This window comes from Giraffa tippelskirchi, chromosome X (genome assembly GCF_054371585.1).
Source record: "Giraffa tippelskirchi isolate mGirTip1 chromosome X, T2T-mGirTip1v1.2.pri, whole genome shotgun sequence".
NCBI classification, from domain to species: Eukaryota; Metazoa; Chordata; class Mammalia; order Artiodactyla; family Giraffidae; genus Giraffa; species Giraffa tippelskirchi.
This window is the reverse complement of record NC_137289.1, coordinates 27,934,599-27,949,925: the sequence shown is the minus strand read 5'-3', so window position 1 is coordinate 27,949,925 and position 15,327 is coordinate 27,934,599. Positions and strand designations below refer to the sequence as shown.

At 38.2% G+C, this 15,327-nt stretch overlaps 1 protein-coding gene across 2 annotated transcripts in view; it reads right to left on the bottom strand.

Moving 5' to 3' along the window:
• Positions 1-15,327, bottom strand: part of TENM1 (teneurin transmembrane protein 1) — a 795,886-nt gene that overhangs the window by 400,285 nt on the left and 380,274 nt on the right. The gene's annotated exons all lie outside the window — the stretch shown is intronic.

Here is a 15,327-nt window from a genome sequence, read left to right as displayed (position 1 = left end):
CTCAGAGACAATCATATGCTCTCTTCCTCATGCATCTTTCTCTGTGTGTGTGTGTGTGTGTGTGTTGACTTCTCTCTCAGAAATTTAGACCTAGAAACCTGTCAGCTAGGAAAGCCAAGATGCAAGTTCATTTTGAGTCAGAGCTGGAATTGCAGCATAATAATAGGGAAACAGATACAAAAACATCGCATCAAGAATGAAATCTGAGAATAGAGCATGCATACAGGGAGAAACTGAGACCCCAGAAAAAAAAAAACAGAACAAGGAGAAGAGCTCCATCTCTCATTAGGCCTTGTTGCACTCACTGTCCTTTCCCTATCCTGTATAATTTTTTTAAAAACTCCTTTTTTTTTTTTTACTAGATTTGGTTTTTTAAAGCAGTTCTGTTCACGTTAACCAGATAATTTCTAAGGCAATAAGTGATTTTCCATGTTGGGAAACAAAACCCAGAATTCATGTATACATACATACATATATATACATATATATATATATATATATATATATATATATATATATATATATATATATATACAGCACAATCAGAACTATGTGCTTTCCCCCACCACACACACAAAGCAACAATTCCAACTTCAAATCCCTATTGTGCAGAGATCTAGCGCCAAAGAAAATGCAAGGAAATCTTAATAGTTACTATCTTTGGGTTTAGAGAATTTGTAGATATACTTTTGTTTCTGATTTCCTGTGTTTTTTCCTGTTTTTGAAATGAAGGTCTATTACTTCTATTACTTGTATAAGATCCTTCATGATTTGGCCTCTGCAGGCCCCTTTGCCTCACCACTGCTACTGTCTCCCATGATCCCTAAGGTCTGGCCCTCCTATGTCATATACAGTTTCCCAAATGTGCCTTTTTTTTTTCAGGCTCCTGTGCCCTTATGTAAGTCTTTTAGAAAGAACAATATCAGAAGAGCTAAGAAATGCCCAAGAATAGTGTAGATACAAAGAAAGGAAAGACAGAATAGAGAGTGAATATAGGAAGAATGAAGAGTGCAGGGGAATAGAAAGGAATAGAATAAGGAAGGAAATTTTATAGAAAAGTAGATGATGGGTGGCTATCTATGCAAAAGTATGAGATCATTTGTTAGTTGTTTCGGGGGTCACTCTGGCCTCCATTGCTATAGGCTGTCTAGCTATTAGTCAGCATTGATAACACTAAGTAGATTTAGTTTAGCGGTTGTTTTAGTCCATTTGGGCTACTATAACAAATACCACAGACTGGGTGGCTTATAGACAACAGAAATATGTTTCTCACAGTTGTAGAAGCTGGACATCCACGATCAGGGTACCAGCATGGTAGGATTCCAGTGAATGCTCTCTTCTGGGTTGCAGACTGCCAACTTCTTACTATGTCCTCACATGGCAGAAAGGGGTAGGGAGCAATTTGAGTTCTCTTTTATAAGAGCACTAATCCCATTAATAAATACCTTCACCCCTTGGGCATTATATTTTACATGTGAATTTGGGGGCGATATAAACATTCAATCTATAACAGTGGTTTCCAACCCCAATTATGTTATTGACTGGAGAATTATGTAAATTAAACCCTCTAATGAAGGCTTAAGAAGAAAGGAATAGGAAAGGGGAAGGTGGGAGGGGAAAAAAGAAATCGCAAGAGTTTGAAGAGGGGTGGGTAAAGGGAGCAGGTAAGGAAACAATGGATTTTGTCTCACCGTTAATCAAAAAGAGTGCTTCTCAGCTGGGGACAAAAGGGCCCACAGTGGACATTTGGTAATGTCTGGGGACATTTTTGGTTGTCACGACTGAGGAGAGGGCACTCCTGGCATCTGGAGAGGGGGATAGGGGTCAGGGTTGCTCCTATACAGCCTCTAATGCACAGGACAGCCCCCACAGTAATGAATCATCCAGGCTGAAATATCAACAGGGCCAAGGTTGAGAAATCTTGGTCAAAAACTATTTGTCCAATTGGAACATGCAGTTTTGAAGTATTCAGTGTCCCTATGGGAGGGAATCTGTCATTCTTTAAAGACTTGCAGAGAAAGATTTTCCTGCCAGGCACTCATGATCTTATCTTCCTCCCCAAGCTCACAACTGTTCCTCCCTTGAGACTGTTTGCACCTAGGATTGTTCTAGTATCCAAACAAATATCTTGAACTGTAGGGCCAGAGAACATACAGGACTCACTCAAAATTACCTCCAACATTTACCCTGTTGACCAAACAAGAAAATCTTTATAAAAGCTGGAGAATAGAAAGCATTTTCCACTTTCCATTTGTAAAATTGCTTTTCAAATTGTACTCTTCATGAACCTGTCATGAGGCATAAATCCAAAACCTGAACTACTGATTAAAACATGCACAATATATAATAATCACAGCAACTGAAACATTATCTCCCCTCAGGTTATACCGCCTAAGAAACAGTCAAACTCAGCTTTGTGCCATGCTCTAAACTCAGTGATTATATTCCCATTTGAGCATAAGAGACTTTCTGGAAACAAGGTCTTCCTTCCACAGAAATACTCTCTCCTTTGTTCCCTGCTGAGTGGATTAAAGAATGCAAACGAGAAACTCATTGGTTCACTTTAATTATTCAGGGACAACACAGAAAGATAAACAAGGTGAAACCAACTTCAAGAGTATAATGATTTCATGTACTTCTTCGACCTCTAAATATACATCTCCATTTGGCAAATATATTATTAAACCTGAGCCTATTTTCTCTGCATCGTTGTCAATACTCAGAAAAAAAATCATCATGAATTTATAGGATGTGATACAGAAGTGCTGGTTGGAACTTAAACCCAAAACAGATTTGTGTTTTTACCTTTGAACAAAAAACTCAAAATGAAGTTATATTTATTTCACAATTAGAAAATGACAATATGAAAGAAAATACTGCAATTACTGCAGCTTTACAACATGACCCAAGGCAAGATAAATTTCTGCATAGGTGTTGCATGTTGAATCTGTCTCTAGCAAGGAATATGTTCGTAAATTCATTTATTCAATCAACTTTTACTGAACACCTATTGTGTATCAGACAAAACAGAAACATATACCAGTCTTGCACTGGCCTAAGAACGCCTTCTTGACTATACTTGCCTGCCATTACTGCTACCCTCTGCCACACAGAGATATATAGTGTTTTCCTCATTTCCTCTTGGCTAATGGAAATTCTGGAAGGAATCATGATTTTTCAACTTAAATTTATCTGACTTTTGGGGGGACTTCATCTACAATGCAATTAATAAGAATCTAACTAACTGGAAATCTTAATAGAATAGCATTCTTTCAGTAAAGGAGCAAATGACAAGAAGGCAAACCATAGAACAACAGAGTTAATAAAGGCAGAAACAACTTCAAATATCATTTAACTTTCTTCTCTCAACTGATTGTTGAGTAAAATGAGGTTGGGAGAAGAAAGAGACATTAACAAGGTCATACATCCATTTCGTTGCAGAACTGGACTTGGACTCATGATTTCTAACTCTAAATTCAGTGCTTTTTCAACTACTCACAAGAGGCCATCCAAAATTTTCAAAGTATATCCAGAGACATTTGGCTCTGTCTACAATATCTTTTACATCTAGAGTACTACACAATAAAAAAATTATGTTCACAATGACAACCCTCACTTACTGTAAGATTTTCAATTATAAGAGATTAAATTATGATCATTTGGATTAAAATGGAATGTAGATTCACATTTAAGAATAATTTTGAATAAGACTGGTAATTTTTCAAAAGTTCTATTTAACCTTAAGCTAACTACCAAATCCAATTAACCAGAACCCTCAGTTTTCTGGGTTTTTAGACTCCTTAAGATTTTAATATAATAGAATAAAACCAAGATTATGTCTCCAGGCAGGGAAATTTAACTGAACTATAAATATTCACCAAAAGACAAAAAGAGACGAGTTGGGGTTCTTTATATTCCAGAGACAAATTGCTATTGTACGAAGAGTATTGGATTGGTTGCATGGAGACTTGCATTCTCACTCTAAATCTTATAATAAACTGCCATAAGGAAATATTAGTAAAATTTCCCAAGATCCAGTTTCATTATCTTTAAACTAGACACTATTTCTATTGTACAGTTCCCAGGGTTGTTTAGAGTTTAAAATGAGATAATGAGTGAAAGGACTTTGGACAATAGAAAATAAAACATAATTATATATACACATATGCCTATATGTGCACACACATATGCACATATATACAATATGTTATCTAAAATCTGAGTCTTTTGAATATTACAAATAAGGAAAAGTATTTAGTTATAAGCATATCTAATAAAAAGCAACCAGCCATGCTGTTATAAAAGTATCTAAGTTAATGACACTATTCAGTATGGTAAGTGACAAATTTGAAAGATCTGACTTCATAGACCAAAACCAACCCAATTATTTAGTTGAAAGGTTGAATGGTGGGGAAATAGCAGATTGCAAAGATTTTATTTGTAAAAAAACAACAATACAGTATACTAATGCATATATATGGAATCTGAAAGATGGTAACGATAACCCTATATGCGGGACAGAATGAGAGACACAGATGCATGGAACAATTTTATGGACTCTGAGGGAGAAGGTGAGGGTGGGACGTTCTGGGAGAATGGCATTGAGACATGTGTATTGTCATATGTGAAACAGAGCACCATTCCATGTTCGATGCATGTGACAAGGGCTCGGGGCCGGGGCAGTGGGATGATCCAGAGGGATGGGAGGGGGAGGGAGGTGGGTGGGGGGTTCGGGAAGGGGAACACATGTAAACCCATGGCTGATTCTTGTCAATGTATGGCAAAAACTATTACAATATTGTAAAGTAATTAGCCCCCAAGTAAAATAAATAAATTTATAAAAAAAAAAAATAAAAAAATAAAGTTACTGAAAAAAATTAAAAAAAAAAAAAAAAAAAGAAAAGCAATTTACTTAGGAGGCGTATATAATTCCACAAAAGGAATGAATCAATCATATCTGTGTTTTTATATTGTACTTGATATTTTGCTAGTTCAGTAGGAAATAGTCATAAGTTAGCATTTATGTTATCAGCAAAGCCCTGTGCATACATGTCACTACTGAATATCTTCATCAACAACAGGGGACTGCTTAGTGTTTTGTGTGTGCCAGATGGAGACTAGAAGTTTGAATTATAATCTTGGAATGGCCAATAATATCTGCTTGCCCTTGGAAATATGACTTATATTCAAGAGTCAACTTTAAATAAGTGTGGTATTGATATAATACCTGCTTCCAGTATGAGATTAGCAAAGACAAACTTCTCAGACCTAAAGGATGAATTGTTCCACAAAGGCAGTGTCATTCTCAGTTGTATGAGACTTGGTAACCCAGGAAGTCTGTACCATTGTAGGAACATGGAATTTTCTTCAGCATTACGTGAGCATCTCTGCAAGTTTCCATATTCTTTACCATTAAGGAAACTTAATCTCTAGCTTGATCTGTAGGTTTCTTTCTGTCAGTCACATCACCATCCTGGTGACTATTGTGTACCTCCTTATTAAATGTAGTTCCTTCCATTTTCTTTTTCCTCCTTCCAATTTATATGAATGCTTTGCCCAGATTCAGCTTCTTCTCAATCTACTATTCCATTTCAAAACAGTACTCTACCTTCTATTTCTCTTTTCTTACCTCTTCCCAGTTCTTAAAACCTATTGCAGTCTTGCTTCAATCTTATCACTGTACTGAAATTAGCTGCTTAAAAATCAAGAAGCCTGTAATGGAGAGAATCAATGGTGTTTTCTCATCCACATCCTATTTAATTCCTCTGAGACACTTGGAAATCATGATCACTATCTCCTTGAAATTTTCTTCTCTCCGTTCTGTTCCATTCTATGATTACTCCTCAAACACCAGTGCTGGCTTTCTCTCCTTCATGGACTCTTAAAATGTGTTTCCATGGGTTTGGTTTACTGTCTTCTTATCCTAAACTCTCCTATAGGTTTTATAGTATTTCCTCCATCATTCATGGAAATTCACTTATTATTAATACACTGACTGATGAAATTCTTAATTATCCATGTCTATCATGAACTGGCTTCATTACATACTAGCTGGTGACCTTGTGATACATTGTTCAACTTCTATAAGAAGTGAAGTCGCTCAGTCGTGTCCGACTCTTTGCGACCCCATGGACTGTAGCCTATCAGCCTCCTCTCTCCATGGGATTCTCCAGGCAAGAATACTGGAGTGGGTTGCCATTTCTTTCTCCACAACTTCTATAAACCTCAGTTTTAAAAACCTTAAGTTGGAATAAATGTGATGATGGCTTGGCACAATAATTGGCATGTAGTATAAGCATTCAGTAAATGGTAGGAGAAAAACACTTTCCATTTTTCTTCCTTTTCTGGAACACAGATCCATATTTGCAACTACTTATTAGATACTGGACATCTCAAACTGGATGTCCTACATACACGTTTCCAAAATAAAACTCACTGTTGGCTTCTACAAACTACTGTTTCTGATTTCAGAAACCTACTCCATCTGGAGTTTCTTGCTCAGTGTCTCTATCAGTCTGTCCAAATACCCTACAAAAATTTTGCTGAACTATATAAACCAAGAACGAAGGAGTCAAAGTGAAAAAAAGGCACAGTCCTTTACTCGAGATGCAACAGGGAATAAAGACAAGTAAATAAAGTATCTCCAGTGCAAATGTACAATGGAGTAAGATCTCCATAGACAAACAAACAGGGTGCTATGAGACCATAGATAAGGGGAAATTCTATGAAAGTTGTTGTGGGGAAGTGAAGGCAGGTAAAAGAAGACTTTTAAGAGGTATTTTGGTCCCCTGTCCCCCGTCCTCCATATTACATCTAGTCAGGCCACAATTTCTACAATAGTATTAGTTTCAATATAATTAACATTTTAGGGTAAAGGCTGTCTCCCCCACTAGAATGTCAGCTCCATGAATACAGAGATTTTGTCTGAATTTTTCTTTGATGTAGCCCCAGCAACTAGAATAGTGGATGGTACATGGTGGACACTCAATAAATATTTGTCAAAATTTCTTAAAACTTATCTATGCTAGAATTAATTCATAATGTTTACAATGAACTGTTTTTCATTTAAAATATTCACATTGTACACAGTCTTATACCCTCAGATATCACACACAAAAATTAACTGAATGGCAAAGCAGGTGTTATTGTTTATTTGCTTATTTGTTTGCCAAAGGGGACAATTCTTTTTGAGCTTTCCTCTTCTTTAAATGGAATACTCAGTACTACATTTTCACCCTTCTTGCTGAGACATTTCAAAGACCTCAGGACTTAACCTGATCTTATCTTTTGCTTTTAAAGCTACAAACTTTTTGTCTTGTGGACTTAATAAAGAAGCAGCTGGATTTTCCCAAAGGGAGATGTTTAGTAGAATGTTTTGATACACACACACACACACACACACACACACACACACACACACACACACACACACACACACACACACACACACACACACCCCTCTCTGTAGAAAATAAGGAGAACAATTGACAGGAAAAGAATTTTTTGCTACTTCAAATATATTTCATAATTTTAGTAAAATATAAGGGACAAGTGTCTATTAACTCGACACAGCAATGAAAATAATTACTATGATTAACTGGATAAGTAACTTTGTAATCAATGAGTTGTTAAGAACTAGCTCCTTTCTGGGTCAAAACCAGATATTTCTGTTTTAAATATATAACCCAGGATAGGGAAGTATATATGAATGATGAGGGAGGGCAGAAGGGTTAGTATAGAGATGCCTCTAAAATGTATTTTTTGCTTGCTATAGTTATATATTTCCCCAACCAATTCATTATGCCAAAATTCCCTAAAAAATTCTGTTTATATTCACATTTGGATTACTAAACAAATCTTCTCCATTTTAAAACCAGGTTTCATCTCACCTATGGTGAAATTTACTTTATAAAATGAAAGACATTATGTTTTCCTGTGGTTTTAATTTTGAATTCAAACCATAAATAGTCAATTTAAAAGCATTTTTAAAAATAATACCACCACCAAAGAGACTAGAGACTGTATCACAATAATCTCCAAAATACTGCTCTTCACTGCCCAAGCACAATAGACTACTATAGATATATTTTTATTCTCAATATGTAAAATATTTTTTAACGGCTACAGAATTCTCCTTCATGTAAATTTAGCATCTTCCACATCCTTCATTTGGTGTAGGCTGAAAAGCTTGGTTGACTCCTGTTCATCTGTAATAAACAGGATTTATAGGTCACAGATTAGTTCCACGAAGTCTTTTCCTGCCTTAAAAAGAATCTTTAAATCTGTGGCTGAAGATAGATTTTGCTAACCCCAGTGCTGTTAAAGGATTAAAGCACGCAATATTGTTGGATCTAAGCACTGAATATGTACATTCTGAGCTATTTTTTTTTCTCTAGTCATTATTAAAGGAAAAAAAAAGGTCTCTGAATCTATTTTTCCAGAGCAAATGTCCTAAGGGGGGAAAAAACCTACTTCTAAATTTTAGGTAGATTTTAGTAGTATTATAAAATAAAGAAAGTTAACTACCACTAGAAACCTTATATTTATGGGTTAATATTTAAAGAGTGCTATCCCATAGATATTTAAATCACGGCCATCACCACTAATGAATATTTCTTCCAAATGATTCTTATTTGCCCAAGATAGACACTAGCTCTGTAAGTCTGCTAACAAGCATTGGTCATGTAGATCTCTTTTCTCTTTCTGTTCCTTGTCAACATTTCCTCCACCAATGGCACTGGCTCTTCTTTTGTAAAAATAACCCGTTGGCTCCCCTGAGTTGTCACACTGGCCTAAAGCCAGCAAGGGCAGTTAGCCACATAACAAGCTACAGCCATCTGTCAGAATACACTAAAAGTCAATGAGGCTAGTTGGTATCCATTCTTCTGGCTAAGCCTGACTCCTCCACACAATTCTGATTTGTCATTGTGAGTTGGAGTGGTTATGTTAATATCAAATCCAAGTTCTCCCTAGTATTGAATATCATGGCAAAATCTTTCATCAAGATTCATTTTGGTGACTAGTTTAGGGAGTCTACAATAAGCCACTTGGCCAGATGGGGGAAATAGATGTTCCAACACGACTCCAAAATTGTTCTAAGAGCAAATGTAGTAAACACAAGTGATTTCAGCTCCACAGCAATCAGCTAGACATATCATTTAACTAAAGGCCAATATCTGACAAGTTTTCAACCTCCACTGTTGACAACTCCACCTCCCAGAAGGTAGAGAAAATGATAAGGAGACTTGCTTCTCTCACTGACTTAAAAAGAGAAATTGGTGAACTGAAGGTGACAGAAACTTTTAGAGAAAGCAACCATTTTAGCTGAAAGTCCCTAAGTACTCTATAAAGCAAGATCCTAGACTTTAGGAAAGTGGTTTTCTACACCGAAGTAGGGATGATTACGTGCCCGGAGACAGTGAAAAAAAGGAGGTGAATAAAGAGTCAGCTGGGAGATGTGCTGGCTATTGAAACCAGGGTGCCTCTACTGGGTGCTCTCCACCCTGTATTTCTAAAGAACATGTACGGAAAAGAAGGCACGAAAATCAAGGATCAATGAATATAAGAGGGTGTGGTAAAAAAAAAATGCCAAAAAGAACCATCCCTGAAATGACCCTAAAGGTTGAAAAAACCTGCTAAAGATAACAGAACAGTTTATAATAAATATGTTTAGAACAAGAAGAGCAAGGATAGGATAGATATGCAACTCATGGAATGGTACTGAATGAATGATCTTATCTTTTTTTGTGAAAAAGAATGATTCTAACCTAAAATGGGGGCTTCCCTCATAGCTCAGCTTGTAAAGAATCCTCCTGCAATGCAAGAGATCCCAGTTTGATTCCTGAGTTGGGAAGATCTGCTGGAGAAGGGATAGGCTACCCCCACTTCAGTGTTCTTGAGCCTCTCTGGTGGCTCAGCTGGTAAAGAATCCACCTACAATGCGGAAGACCTGGGTTCGATCCCTGGGTTGGGAAGATCCCCTGGAGAAGGGAAAGGCTACCCACTCCAGTATTCTGGCCTGGAGAATTCCATGAAGTGTATAGTTCATGGGGTCGCAAAGAGTTGGACATGACTGAATAACTTTCACTTTCACTTAACCTAAAAGGGTAATCAATATCATAGCCATAAATTGAAGCCTAATATAGGCAAGGTGCCCATAAGAAGGCACTCAACTGTTCTAAATGAATTGAAATTACATTCCAGAGTGGTGAGAGGTCTTATGGATTAGATGGCCTAGTCATAGTTGTTAAAATTTGGGGATTGTGATATGGGGACATGTGTCAGAAGACTGAAGACCCTAATATGAGCTTTGGTTTTGAAAAGGGACACAAAGCACATGGGCTCCTTGGGTTAGACAAGGGGCATGATGCTGATTGAGTGCAAAATCCTAAAACAGGCTATTAAACGGAGGATTTGTAAGCACTTAGAAAAAAGTAGTAACCATCAGAAGGCAGCATAAATTCTTTAGGAACAAGTCATGTTAGACAAACCTCATTTCATTTCTATTTTTGATTATGATTATTGGCTTGGCAGATCAGTAAAAATGTAAGCACTCTGTATCTGGATATCAGCAAGGCGTTTGACCAGGTCTTTCGTGGTATGTCTGTGAACAAGACAGAGAAATGTAGAATGCTGCCTGATGGATAAATGTCAACCTGAAGGGAGGTTTCCAGTGGCGTGCCACTGAGCTCTGACCTTCATCTTCTCCTATGTAACATTTTTATGAATGACTTACATAGTCATATTGAGTGAAGTAAGTCAGACAGAGAAGGCAAAATATCGTATGACATCCTTTATCTGTGAAATTTTAGAAGAAATGAAACAAATGAACTTACAAAACAGAGAGAGACTCACAGACTTAGAGAACAAAGTTATGGTTGCCAGAGGGGAAGGATGGAGGGAAGGGATAATAAGGGAGTTTGGGATGGACATGTACACACTGCTATATTTGAAATGGATAACCAACAAAGACCTACTGTCTAGCACATGGAACTCCGCTCAATGTTATGTGGCAGCCTGGATGGGATGGGAGTTTGGGGGAGAATGGATACAGGTATATGTATGGCTGGGTCCCTTCACTGTTCACCTGAAACTATCACAACATTGTTAATTGGCTATGGGTACATGCTAAGTCACTTCAGTTGTGTCTGACTCTATGTGACCCCATGGACTGTAGCCCGCCAGGCTCCTCTGTCCATGGGATTTTCCAGGCAAGAGTACTGGAGTGGGTTGCCATGCCCTCCTCCAGGGCATCTTTGCAACAGAGGGATGGAATCAACCCACGTCTCCGGCACTGGCAGTCTGATTCTTTACAACTAGCGCCACCTGGGAAGCCCTTATACAAAATAAAAAGTTTTTTAAAAAAGAGCAAGGCATATCTAACAAACCTACAAATGACACCGTAATGAGTGCTGCTGCTGCTGCTGCTAAGTCGCTTCAGTCGTGTCCGACTCTGTGCGACCCCATAGACGGCAGCCCACCAGGCTCCCCCGTCCCTGGGATTCTCCAGGCAAGAACACTGGAGTGGGTTGCCATTTCCTTCTCCAATGCATGAAAGTGAAAAGTAAAAGTGAAGTTGCTCAGTCGTGTCCTACTCTTCGTGACTCCATGGACTGCAGCCTACCAGGCTCCTCTGTCCATGGGATTTTCCAGGCAAGAGTACCAGAATGGGTTGACCGCTGTACAGTGCAAATACTTTCTATGGCAGAATTAGAATTCAGCTACATCTCCACGGGTTAACAAGATGAAATCCAATTAGGCTAAACCGAAGCTCTAAACCTATTTTCCACCTACATCCTTTCCATCCCAAACACACAATTTAAAAAACCTACCAACCATGTAATAATTATAAAATAAATGAAATGTGGCTTAGCCTTAGAACTCGTTTAAAGGTTTTGAGTTGAGTTAAATAGTGTTTTTGGTGTGTATCAGTAGTGTTATGTGTTCACCAAAAATGCTGATATTGGAGTAAACAACATTAAGAGAAATATTGGGTTGGCCAAAAAGTTCATTTGGGTTTTTACATAAGATGTTATGGAACCCAATATTTACTTAGAACAGGGGAGACAACTGATTATTGGTCATAATGCAAATTCCTGAATGAGTCAATCAAGTTGATTGTCCACTGAGAGTTCCATTTACCATACATCGGATCTGCTCCCAGCCTGTGCTCAGTGACATCCATAGGTGTCCAGGCTATTGCTTTTTTAATCACATGATCTTCCTCTCCCCTTAGCCTCAGCTGACTGAAAGAATAACTGACAGGGCTTGCCAAGAAACATAAACACCACCTGGTACAAAAGGGATGAATTGGGCCAATCAAATGCACTCTTTTTGGTTTTTCTAAATATATTTTTAAAAGTATTTATGTATTTGGCTGTGCCAGGTCTTAGCTGGGACACACGGTCTTAGCTGAGATCTTTGATCTCAGTGGCAGCATATTGGAATCTAGCTCCTCGACAAGGGATGGAACCCCAGGCCCCTTGCATTGAGAGCCTGGAGTCTTAGCCACTGGATCACCAGGAAAGCCCCTCTCTTAGGTTTTTAAACCTAGGGCTACCAGGAGAATTAGGCAGGTAGCAATGGCACAGGCACTGAAGGGAGAAAGTGCAAGGTGCTGGGAAGTACACTTGGAGTCACATGGTGCAATGAAAACCTGACTTTGCTATGAGAAAGTAGAAACTATGTGGTAGACCAAAGAAATACTGAGCTGACAATAAGCTATTGGACAAAGAAAAAGACAAAGACTGGCAACATTGCAGAGAATTGCTGAGTCATATTAGTGCCAGAGATCTATAGGCCTTACCCTTCCTTGTGTGTTGACCAGTATTTCCTGGCAATAGTCTTAAAAAGATATTCTCAATTATTTGAGGCAGTTTGAATAACTACTGCTCCTTTCAATCAAAGAGCCTAATAATCCACACGTGCATTCAGCCTTGGCTGTGACACTTCAAGAGCAGACTGGACAGACTGAAGTGTGCTCTAAGGGAAGAGACCAGGATGGAGGATTTGAAATCAGTTAATGTGAGGAGCAGGTGGAAGAACAGGGGAAACATTTACCTCTAAGTAGAGAAGATTCTGGAGAAGACAATGGCAACCCACTCCAGTACTCTTGCCTGGAAAATCCCATGGACAGAGGAGCCTGGTAGGCTGCAGTCCATGGGGTCGCAAAGAGTCGGACATGACTGAGCGACTTCACTTTTACTTTTCACTTTCATGCATTGGAGAAGGAAATGGCAACCCACTTCAGTGTTCTTGCCTGGAAAATCCCAGGGATGGTGGAGCCTGGTGGGCTGCTGTCTGTGGGGTCGCACAGAGTCGGACACGACTAAAGTGACTTAGCAGCAGCAGAGAAGATTCAGGATCAGTGAAGGGCTGTTGGATGTGAGAGGGTTTTTATTTACTTTGTGAGATCTCAGAACTAGGTCTGGAAGCAATGGGTAGAGTTAAGAGGTGGGAGATTTGGGTTCATTAAGAATCTTCCAGTAGTTGTCTGACGTGAAATGGAATGCCTGAGGAATGAGCTGATGTCTTATTCTGGAGATACTTAGGGAGAGGCAGGTAACCACATAATAGGGATGGCAATATTACCTTTGAATTCTATAATGCTTAACAATGCACATTCTGTTACACTGGCTTGATCTTCCTAACAATCTGTTGAGATGGGCATTTTTATATTCATGTTTACAGATGTGGAAGCTGAGGCTCAGAGAGCTGTCATACAGCTCTTAATTAAGTACCAGGGCACTCGCAGAGTTACCTTCCATTGACTGCATGTGAAATGAACATTATAAAGGACATATTTGGAAAATCCTAGCTGATCAAGCTGATAGGGTTTCTAGGTTTTTAAAAATTCATCTTTGTGATGCTTGAATATATTTTCAAATGCACAAAAAGGTACTCTCTCTGCTCAGTCTCACATGAAAACTTATGTTCTTCTCTGCGTCTTATGAAACTGAGACCAATTAATACATTCCTTGCATAGATACAGAAGGTCCGTGGGTGCAGTTTGTACAAACATGCCTAGATGTACATTTCAAACAAGAATAGTTTTCTCTCTCCATTTGCCTGAGCCCATTCCCCAGCATCCTTCCAGATTTCCTGTTATTTGGCTTCTTAGATGAAAGAAGTGTGTTTGCTTATCAAGACTGCTAGTTAACCAAATGGGCCCACTGCTTTCTTAGCTATCACTAAGCCCTGCAAAGGAATTAAAAGAGTGAGTAAATCACCACCATCGTTAGTGAAAACTCCTTGAAGATAAACATTGTTCTCTGCCTTTCTCACTTAATCCACTTCCTCCCTTTGAATTAAAAAAAGAAAAAGAAATGCTACATTACACAAACTCTCTCACTAGTACCCATAGGCGCTGACTGCTATATTATCTCTTGGAAGAGATCAGTAATATTACTTTTTGAAGCTATTTAATCTAGTTAGTGATGGATGACATAGAGTTTCCTGGATGTGGGCCATAGTGTTTTCAGGTTGTTGTTGGTGACATATTTCTGATGCTCTGGCTGGCATTTAAGTTAATATGCTGCTAAGGAGAAATAATAGTTTTAAAATGTGAGTTTATTAGTCCTCCCCTTTCCATTCCAATTCTCAGATTATTGGGATAGAAGTTGATCAGAGTTGACACCAGACATTGCTTATCAAGTAACACCTTATATCCAGTGTTTACATGCAAGTGTGTTTAGAAAAAGCTTTGGTGGTAGACCTAAAGAAGACGTAAAGAAAAAGGGAAGTCCTTGAATTTAACAGACAACAGAATACTATGCCTTATTAGGCAATATTTTTCTACAACAATAGAAAGTTGTAATTTTTGGCTTAAGATAGAGTATCTAGGAATAATGAATAATTTCTCAGTTAATCATATCGAGTGCTGAAATCTATTATGATCAAGGCATCTAGAACTCTGGAGAAGTAGAACTTTAATCACCTGACAAGGATTTGAGGAGGAATCTGGAAACCTAAATATATCAAGCAACAGAAGCATAGAGGCAAATTTTTGATCAAAAGATCAAACTCCACCCTAATGGCAGAATCAAGTTTTGAAAATTACACATGGACTTCTGATGGAGCAAATCCATTTTCAAAATGTTTGATGGCAACTTACTTTGTCAAAAAGATCTTAAATGAAATGTAAACTATTGCTGTTCCTCCAATTTTGCTTGGATTTCCCTGTAATATTGCAGGATCTTAAAACAAGGGACAACCAACCGCCTTTTACCTTGAGGATACAATGACAATTCAGGTAATTGCTTGGTTTCATGTGCTTTTGTGGGTGTCTGCCCATGGAGTGTTTATGCATCTATGGTTTCCTCTTCACAG